Here is an 11,068-nt window from a genome sequence, read left to right on the forward strand (position 1 = left end):
GTCAAATTGAATTCAATATTTGAAAAAGAGGACATGAATTTAGCTTCTCATGTGAGGAATCAAAATGTTGAGGGAAGGAATTATGACCACTGGCTCAATTGCATTTCTTATATCCCACAGTCTTAAAAGATGATGATTGCTATTCTTCCATCTTGGGAAAACAAGTTGTGGGTGAATATTTAAGGAATTCACCAAAAATAGCCTTAACACTCCTTTTAGTTCCTTTAGTGGTTCACATTGTCATTACCTTCTTGATCAGGCTGAGATTATCTGTCTTTCCAGGCCATGCTAAAATCCATAAAATTGCAAAATTATCCTTACCAACACAATCATGAGTATAATATAAGTGCGTGGCAGGTATTCACTGAAAATTAAAGCATTGATGTTATTACCATGCCCTGTAAAATTATTTTAGTCAAAAATTCATCTGCTTCTAATTTTACTGTGAGTCTATTCTTCCCAACACCATCCAATAGACCATTCTCTGATGATGGAAAGTGTCTATATCTGCTCTGTTCAAGACAGTGGCTATCAGTCACTTTTTCATTACATAAAATATATCTATCTACATTTTAATCTAAAATTAAAACTGTATTTTAAAATAAACACAATTTAAAAATCAGGTCCTTTGTTGCACTAGCACATTTTCAGTGTGAATAGGCACATATAGCTAGTAGTTAGAGTATTAGACAATACTAATTTAAATCAATACACTGACATATTGTTGCCATCTTTGTCCTAGTTAGTCAAAGTCTGGTTATTAGGATTGACACAAATAATGCTGTACTAAAGGGTAATACAGGTAAGTGCTGAGTCTTATTGAAACACCAATGAGAGAGAGATGAGCTTTCTATATGAAATTAGAAAATGCTTCAAAAAGGACATAACCATAAAGTTATATCTTGAAGGATGAACATAATCTCTATAGGTAGAAAAGAAGAAAGATATTTTAAGAAGTCAGAAAGGTGAAGGCAATAAGTTAGAAACACAGTGGTGCATTGAGGGAGGGTAAAGTGTATGGTGTATTACACGACAGACTATTCTTAGGAAAGAAGTGGAAGAAAAGGAAAGAATTCAGGAACATAGCCCAGAGTCCTTGAAAGGCAGAGTGCTGAAGAACTCAAACTTGAAGTCACATAAAGAAGGGCCAAAATAGTGAACAAAGGCATATGACGAATTTGTTCATTTTCCAAAATAATCACTTTCCTTTATCAGAATTGTGACAAAAAACATTAATTGGAAGAAACCAAAATTAATAGTATGAATATTATTTATATTTGGTGTAGCTATTCATTTTAGATAACCCTATGAATATATGCATCTGTCATTGGCTAAAGCAGGCCATTCTTAAGACTCTCTTAAATCAATACCCAGTATTTAAATAATCCAACACTTGCTTAGCATAAAGCATGCTTGTTTAGTATGTTGTTGTTAATTGTAGAATAAAAAGTAAATTCTTACAGAATATTTTCTATGACTGTGTATAAGCAAGTGAAGTTGTTTTATAATCCTACTAATCCCTCATTCCAGAGTAAATTTTAATATAATATGTACAGCATGCTGCAATAATTTCCTTTCAAAGCATTTTGTGTTTAGATTAATATTTTTGAGTTCTTATTCAAGGGTTACACATTGATCAGAAGCTGTTGACTCTTGTGGTGAAATGCCCTGCCTCAAGATTGTAATTTACCTGGCAAATGGTCAGTCATGCTACAGTCATAGAGTGAGTCATCCTTCTTCCTTCCATCTACTGAAGTCCATTTCCAAGGTTTACCTTTGCTGCAGTTCTATACATAAGGAAGGTTCATCTTTAAACAGTATTCATTAATATTCTCTATAAAGAACTACAACTAAGTAAATGATACTATGCATAGCTAAGGACTCATTACACATGAGCAATTCACATACAATTTAAAGAGATTATACAGTTTGTCTTTAAAAAACGGTCTTTAATTCTGACTAAACATAATCTGATTTTGTTTGAAGTCTTAATTAGTCTTAATGAATGCTTTTCACTTTGGTTCATTAGCATTGTGATGATTCAGTGAGATGACTGTCCACAAATCAACCTGATAGACCATAATCAGAAACAAGGGTCTCAAATGAGGACAGATGCCAATCAGCTTTATAAACAAAAGGCAGTGCTAGCCCACCCGCATACAGAACATTTATGAATGACAGTCATATTTTTCATCATATAAAACCAAAAATCAATTCCAGGTAGATCAAAAGACCTGAATGTAAAAAGCATAATTGAGGCTGGATGCAGTGGCTTATGCCTGTAATCCCAGCACTTTGGGAAGTTGAGGTGGGTGGATCACCTGAGGGCAGGAGCTTGAATCCAGCCTGACCAATATGTTGAAATCTCATCTCTACTAAAAATACAAAAATTAAGCTAGGCGTGGTGGCATGCACCTGAAGTCCCAGTTACTCAGGAGGCTGAGACAGGAGAATTGCTTGAACCAGGGAGGTGGAGTTTGCAGTGAGCTGAGGTGGCACTGCTGTACTCCAGCCTGGGCGAGAGAGCAAGACTCCATCTCAAAAAAATACAAGAAAAAGCAAAAAAAAGTACAATGGAAAAATTTTCAGAAAGAACAAAGAAATATTTGATGACTTCACCATAAAGATTAGTTTCCCAAAAAAGATGAAAAAAGGAAAAATATAATTCAAGGTTATCAATTTAAATAAAGCACAATGTATATCTTATTTGCAAAAATACATACTATATATACATATATATATATATATATATATATATATAATTGCTTCATGAAGGAAAAAAAGATAAAATACAGCCTAGGAAAATATATTTCCAATTTTCCAATGCATATACCAAAAAATAATTAGAATCTGGAATATATAAAGAATTTCTCTAATCTATAAGAAAAAAAGACAAATATCTTACTAGATAAATGGGTAAAAATATGTTTAAGCAATTCACAGCAAAAACAAAACAAAACAAAACTGAATGTTCTATGAAAATATGCTCCCCACACTAATAATCAGAAAAGACAAATTAAAACCATTCAGCTGGCAAAATTAAGAAATGTGGCAGTATTAAATATTCCTGGGTATAAGTAGTATGGGGGCTTTCACAGATATGCTTGCAAACTATAAGTACTACAGGTAGTATAATGGGTTTGGGGGCAATAAAAAGAAGAAGCACATTCCACATCATCAGCAATTTCATCTCTAGGCAAATACCTAAAAAATACATGTGCACAGTGAGACATGTGCCAAAAAATTGCTACACTGCTCGTTATAGTAAGAAAGTCAAAATGCCTATAAATGAGAGAGAAAAACATAAATTATATATATTTTAATACTGTATATACACTATAATATATATGCACTATATTATATGTGCCATATATATAATATATGCCAATATATAAATATGACATATATTGTTTGCTATATCTAATAAATATATAATGTATTTAAAAGTATAATATATTTAAATACTTATAGTATTTGTAGAATACTATATTGTAGTGAATATAAATGAAGAACCTCTACTCAAAGCAACTTGAATAAATCATAAAAAAGCATATTTCCAAGAACGCAAACAATATTTGACAATTCTGGCAAATATTTTACTTATTTAATATAATACTATATATGACATAAAGATGTAATATATACAGTAAACTCAAGAGAAAATGCATGGGAATAATAATAGGAAATTTACCATGCTGCTTACCTCTTAAAAGGGAGATTTGATCTGGAAGAGTACCTGGAAAACTTCAATATTACATTTAATCTTTTATTACTTAACTTGGGTAGTAATTCAAGGGAATTTTTTTCATTCATTTTTGTGTCTGCTAATCAAACATGTCATCATAATAAAAAGTCAGAGTCATTAAAAGCTCCAAGTACTCTGTACAGCAGCACCTCAACTCTAAATGCCATTTTCACGTGTGATTACCAAAATTCAGCTCTTGGCAAATATGCCTTTCCGATGCAGGGCTCTCAAACTTCAGTAAGAATGACTCATGTGATCTAATTTGACTGTACTCTAAGCAAATCTTCCTCTGAGGCACAGTAATCCAGGAAGACCCAAAATAAGATCTAAGGAGATATGCAAATGGATCCTCCCCAAATTGCTAAATTAAGCTCCACATTGATCTGGCTGAATTGGAGAGCAATTGTTGTGCTAAATTCCCTGTTCATAGTTACACCTGGAATAGCTGTTAAAATGTAGACTCAAGTGCCCCACCCCCACATATTCTATTGTAGTGATTCTGATTCTGATGGGAAATCCTGGGACTGGTGTTTCAAGGGTGATTTTTTTGACTACTAAGGTTTATTTGGTTCAATGGCCAAAGTTTGAGACATACTGCTTCACAGAATTTAGAGTCTGGCTTAGTAACTTCAGCGTGCTACAACAAAGAGCCATGGAGTAGGCACCCTCTAAACAATGGAAATGCTTTTCTCATAGTTTTAGATCCTGAAAAGTCCAATATGCAAGGTACTGGAAGATTTGGTGTCTGGCGAGGACCCACTTTCTGTTTCATAGACAGACATTTTCTCAATGTTTGCTCATGGGAGAAGGGGCAAGAAAGCCTATTCAGACCTCTCTTATAGGGGTCCTAATCCCATTCCTAAAGGCTCTGCCCTCGGGGTCTAATCATCTCCCAAAGACCCCACTTCTGAATTTTAATTTCAACATATGAATTTGGAGAAGACACAACATTCAGAACATAGTGCAGTCTCATGGTAGAAATGAGTAAATGATTGCAATGGAATTTCAGAGGCAATATTAAATGATCAGAAAGATGGGTATATTTAAACCTATTTTCTAACATGAAGCTCTTCACAGAAGAAATGACACTTGCTTTGCATTTTCAAACATCACCAAAAGAAAAAAAAAATAAGAAAGTGAGAACCATTTGGGGCAGAATTCTGGAAAATAAATAAATAAAAAACAAACAAAAACCAAAAGCAGAGATGAATGAAACATACTGAGTATTTAAAAAAAAAAAAAAAAACCTGCAAGTAAATTTTCATAGTAATTGATAATGCTGAAGACTGAAGAGTTCATGCTTCATACCACAGAGTACCTTCAATGACATGATAAGGAGTTTAGAAATTGTCATTTTTGCCCTAACAGATAGCTTGCCAAACTTGACACACGTGACTTCAAATGGCTGATCCCAGGAAGCAGAGATAAGAATTGAAAGGCAGGCCCATGAGGAAAAGAGGTGAGGCTCAAGAAAAAAAAAAAAAAAAAAAAAAAAAAAATATATATATATATATATATATATATATATATATATACTTTTTGTTTTCACTACCTGAACATAGAGAATGACGCAGAAGGACATAGCAAAGAGGAATGTGTCCAGATGCATGATGTACTGTTTATAACTTGGAAATCTAAATAGATAAGCAAGTGTGGCAGGGAGGATGATACCTGTGGCTTTGAATGCTTACCTTTAGATAGTTTCCTTTAAAATGTTTGTGATGTATCTCTAGGTGGAGATAAAATTAGATCTTTGGAAATTTAGGTGTGACAATCAGGAGCAATGCATGGATAAGAAATATAAAATTTGATGTCATTACTGAAACTCCAGAAATGTATCACAACATCTGGGTGACTATGGAGAGCAAAAAAACAGGAAGGACAAAATGCAGAAATATAACGAAGAAATAGAAATTTATAGTTGAGGGATAATGTATGTAGAAGTATATAAGGTAAAGGCTCAAGAAATGTTAGCTTACTGTTCTCGACCTCTGAATAAAGACCAAATTAGACACCAGCTGTTATTGGAACTTATTTGGAATTTCAGCAATAAGCAACAGCAATAGGGTTGGAATAATAAGAAAAAAATTATGGTAGAGAAGGAAAATGAACCACCCTAGACAAATGGATAGGGTTTGGCCAAGTGAAGAAGATAATCTTTCAGATTAGAGAAGACATGTGTACAGAAATGTAAAGGTGGAGATGAACAACTTCTGGCTAAAAATGATGTAATGGATCCTTCTCAGACATCCTGGCTACATGTGTGCAGATTCCAAAGACAGTGGAAAGCCCCTCAATTTCTCCCAAATGCTCTCACCTCCAGAGGTGATGATACAGGTGGGGTGGCAGATAGGAATGGGGTATATTTTCTGAAAAAGTTATTTACTGGCTATGAGATACTTGGAAAGTCACTGTAAAAGTTTGGTCTAGGAGAAATAAAAAGAATGCTTTAGATATGAAAAGATATCTAAGAGATTGCAAAGATTCACTAAAATAAAATTCAAGGAATAATAAAACTCCTTGTTTAGATATAGGGGAAAATAGGTAGGTTCAGTTAATTGAAGAGAATGGCTCATTTAAAAACAGCAATATGACATATTAGAAAAGCATGTACTCTGTTATGAGAAAGAACTTGCTTCTAACCCTGACTCTGCCCGTTATTTGCTGAATGGTCACATATATTTTACTTAACTTCTCTGAGTTTCATTACCTTCATATGTTACAGACACTTAATGAAGCCTACTTTGAAAGGGTTATGTGAGCATTAAGTGAAATATCTATTGCAGTTAAGGTGCCTAACACTGTTTCTACAGTTTTATCCTATATAGTTTTGAATTAGTCAGTTAATCTTCTAGGACTTCAGTTTTCTATAGAATTGAAGGAATTGACTGGTCAATATAGCACTAATATATTTTAGGTACAAATATGAATACATCAACAGTAACACTGCTCACTTCAACAGCAAGTTTAGAGAGATAAATGATTATGTGACGAGATCAGAATCTAGCCTATTGTATGCTATTATGTTTTTGTTTGTGATCTCAGAAAGAGAGGAAAATCAGTTGCATGTAGGTGACAAGAAGTAGCTCATTCTGTAGCAGATTGGTGGAACCTCACCTCAAGTTACATTTCAAATGGTGCATTGCACCTGCTCATTCATCAAGCGCCAGGGGCTTGCCTTACTGCCTTGCTTTTTTTCATTTAAAACTCACATCTTTGTGGTGTCTTGAGTTTCTCAGCCTCATAATGAAAGTACCACAGTAAGTCTTGCTTAAATAAAAGTAGTTCCTAATGTATTAGGTATAGATGAATGTCAAAAGTTAGATTTTATAGCTAAGAACATCACTGAAGCTAAGATTTTATAGCTAAGCACAAAACAAGTTTCCAAATAGTGCACAGCACACAAGTGTATAGCTTCCTTTTCATCTCTGGTCAATGTTATTTCATATTTGAATTGGTTCTATTATGTTATAAGATAAAAGAAAATTATATATAACAATGCAGTTCTCTTTGGGGAGATATTAGGGTACTTGTTTTTTATTTCGTGCAGTATAGGGTAAGAGAAAGTCGGCGTTAAACCTGGGGGACTCCCTAGGCAGCTGTTGAGCCTCTGCCCTCCCATGCTCAGCTCAGTGCTACATCACTGGAAATCACTAACCTTCACAGGGTAGAGCCCAGAAGGTGGTAACACTGGTTCAAGGACAGGCTAAGGGAAGGGAAGTAAAAGGAAGTGAATGGGAAAACACAGCAAACATGATTAACAGCTGTTTTCTGAAGCAAGCCTCCACCCGGGGGATCTGCAGCTGTGTCATTGTGCTTCAGTTCTGCAGATCGAACAGGGCTGAATTGGAAGAGTCATGGAGCAGGAAGATATGTGGGAAAGGTTAAAGGAAGTCCAAAATCCATGCCAGTGATATGAAGTGAAATGTCCCCACTCCTTAGATACTCATAATCTTTATCCCTCACGGGAGAGGTATAGGTCGCTAAGAATCAAAGTCCTCTTACCAACTGGATATTTGCTCTGGGCTGCGGCTGCTTCATCTTCCTTTTTTTGGGGGGTGGGGGATTTGGAAGGGCAAAAATTGATGGAACATCTACCAACCCTGTCTATTCCCTTTAATAAAAACATGATGCATGCTTACTGATTGCTTTTGAAAGTTAACAGTGCCTCCTCAAGATATAGTAGAGAAGCAGGTTTTAAGGTGGCAAGCTGAGGCTTTCAAAGTAATAAGCACTAGGAGCATCCGACTTTGGGCCTGAAAACCTGGTTACAAGGCTTCCAAATAAGCAGTGGATTTTCAACGTTTTTTTTTTTTTTTTTTTTTTTTTGTTTTTTGTAATATTGTATCCTAGCTCCCAAACAACCACAATAAAGAAGGCACATGGAAAGCGAGGGGAAAAAAAATGAAATGGCATCGTCTTCCCCCAGGTGCTCACGGCAGTATATTTCCTTTGATGTGCAGCTTTCAAGTAACTGACCACCCCAAGTGGCCCATTCTATAGGGTCCCACATCTATCTTTCTTTGCGCTCTCAGCCGGGGTTGACAATTAACCTTCAAATTAAACAATCTCCCACCAATACTTGGAAACAGGAAACCATCTCTTAACAGGGCTCTGGAACACACAGTTTGAAAAAAATCACTTACACAGGGCAGATAACAGTTTACAAGGTCGGGGCACTCCCTGGCTGGGCGTGAAAGGGTGGGAGGTGCTGAGGTCAGGGTTAAACTACACTGTGAAATGAGCCTCCTGTCCTGCCCTCTCCTTCCTTCATCTACAAGAGGAGTCTCCAGTGAGTTCCTGCATCTGGAAGTCTGCCCCCTTTAGTGCTGCAGAGGCCAGGGACAGCATTTCAAAGCTCCGTCTAAATCAATCCACTTAAAAGAGCCCAGAAAAGCCTGACCATTGGCCATAATTGCCCCAGATTGCTTGATTCCTTTCCCGTCTTGCAGCCTCATCAGCATTTCCCTTCTTTCTCCTTCGTGTCCTTTTCTCTTGGAGGAGCAGGTCCTGTCGGTGCTAGGGTGAACACTAAGGAAGCTCCGACTCGAGGCAGGAGTGGAATGTCTTAGCTTTCCGTCTCCCCCAACCCACCTATAGGCGTGCGGCACAGTGACCCCCAGAAGGGTACTCCAGGATTTTAGCGGCCAGGTGTGCGCGCCCTGCACGCGGTCCTCTGAGACCTCAGGGCGCGCGTGGTCACCGGGCAGAAGCCGCCTCTGCAGCGCCGCTGCCCCGGGAGGAGCGGCAGCCCGGGTTGCTGCAGTGGGGTTGCCACGCCGAGTTTTCCGCATCGACCGCCCGCAGGGCTCGCCTGCTTCTCCCCATTGTGTTTTCAGAGCTGTGGGACCCAGTCCCGCGCGCCGCCGCGCGGGTGCCCACACTCCAGCCGCAGGCTCAGGGAAGCGGAGCTGGCAAGGGGGGGCAGGGAGAAGGAGCGAGAAGGGGCCCCAGAAGGGCACCGCGCTTCATCAATAATGCAGAGGCTTCTGGATCTCCCTGCAATACGTTTTCCAGCTAAACGCCACCAACTGGAGCGCTTCCTAGTTCGTCCCACACGTGTGGTTTTTGTGTGTGAAAGATGGGACGCACCTTTTTCATTCATCTGTCTTCACTCATTCTTCCTCCCTCCCTCATTTCCTCCCTCAGATACAGTCCCCGGTGGCTTAGCTTTTAGCGCTCATTTTCACATCAGCACCACGTTTTCAAGCAAAAACCTGCAGGTTGGAAACACAGGTGTTAAAAGTCTCCACTGCCTACATATCGCCAAGAGTTTACCAAAATCCACCTAGTAACGCTTATTTCAAAGCCCCCAAGCTCATCCATTCCTGGAGAACGCTTTCAAAGTTTGGAATCTCCTTGCAGCCTCCTGGTGTCTGCGCCTCAGTTCGCATCACGAACAACGGTGCGGTCAGCGACACCGAGATTACGCTGCAAAGTTGCCCGGCCCCGCACAGCCCAGCAGACCACTGATGCTCGCAGCATCTCAAGAGGAAATTCCGCTGTGTGCCCCCAAATAGCCCAAAGCGCCACGTAACCTACTCAAACAAGGGTTAGCCCAGCCACATACAACAAACACAAATTCCAAAACTTCTTTGTTAAGCAGCCGCAGCCTACCTGGAACGGACACTGCACAACTTGCAAGGAATAAACAAACATCGCATCCCTGCAGGGAAACTTGTTGAATCCCTCCCGATCGAAAGGCTGCCGTTTCCTATGTAGCCTGGAGGTTTTTGATGCTACCCCCAAACACCCTGGCGCATCAGCCACAATTTCTGGATAAACTGCAGAGTGCTCTCGGCACCCATTCTGCGCTCCAACAACCACTAGTGTAAAACCTGGCGTGTCCCCTTTTACAAATCGAAAGCCAGCTGTCACTTCCTTTGCAACCATTTGCGAGACTTACCCTTCGACGAGACTGTTTTCAGCAATCTAGCGGCTCCGTAGTGTAGACGCAGCCCTGCAACTTTGCTGTGCACCGAGACCTTTCCGAGTTTAAACCAAGGAAAAGCTGTCTGAGACTTTTAAACCTACGAGTGGGGAAATAGGGAGCGTGAAGTCGGGTTTCTTCTCAGTATCAGCACCCTGGAAAAATTCAATCCTTCTTCAGTAGAGAATTCTTTCAGACCCGTTATCTGTATTACTATTAATGCGCAGGGCAGACGGCATTGCATACAAATAGGTCCAAGTGTGCGCTTCTATTGGTGGCTGCGGAGGCCCCTGGGTCCTACTGCTCCGGCCCTAAACTACACAGCAACACTAGGCACGCAGCTTTGGAGACGCCGAGGGGAAAATGGATTTAATTGATTCGTTACCTCTGGTATTGTAATGCCTGCTGCGATGTTTAAAGCGGGGGGGGGGGGCTTACATTTAACCCCTGTCATGTGATCTATCATTTCATATCTGCTTTTAATTGTCTGTGTGGGGTGCCTTTGATCATACAAAGGATTTTAAAATAACATTTTCGGAGGAAAATTCACACAGATAATTTTGGCAGGAAAACCCTCTTTTGCTATTATGCATTATTCTCATATAAATCCAGGAAATTTTATATAATCAAATACTTCTGCACTTCACATAAGCACACATAGCACTCAATTGTATTCTTGAAAATATATAGCTACTCCAAATAAAATACCTTACACGAGTTAAGATAGAAGCCAAAATATGAGTCTACCGATTATAAAATACGGATGATATTAATCAAATGCTACAGAAAAAATTCCATCAATGACAATGGGATGGACATCATTTTTACTTTGCTAAATAAGAAATATAGAAATATTTTTCTTGTAAATAGTGACATAAAAATATAAATCAGCA

General features: G+C 38.6%; 1 protein-coding gene across 6 annotated transcripts in view; it reads right to left on the reverse strand.

The window, feature by feature from the left end:
• ROBO1 (roundabout guidance receptor 1) overlaps positions 1-10,449 on the reverse strand; it is a 1,110,926-nt gene extending 1,100,477 nt beyond the window's left edge. For 2 of the 6 annotated variants that reach the window (XM_017539966.2, XM_017539955.2), the window contains exon 1: positions 10,152-10,449. The gene's annotated coding sequence lies outside the window, so the exon portion shown is untranslated. Of the gene's footprint in view, positions 1-9,862; positions 9,952-10,151 lie in introns of those variants that run through there. The other 4 variants (XM_017539921.2, XM_017539930.2, XM_017539908.2 and 1 more) reach the window with 3 other exon arrangements.
• Positions 10,450-11,068: the final 619 nt, after the last annotated feature.

This window comes from Cebus imitator, unplaced genomic scaffold, assembly GCF_001604975.1.
Source record: "Cebus imitator isolate Cc_AM_T3 unplaced genomic scaffold, Cebus_imitator-1.0 Scaffold7, whole genome shotgun sequence".
Classification (NCBI taxonomy): domain Eukaryota; kingdom Metazoa; phylum Chordata; class Mammalia; order Primates; family Cebidae; genus Cebus; species Cebus imitator.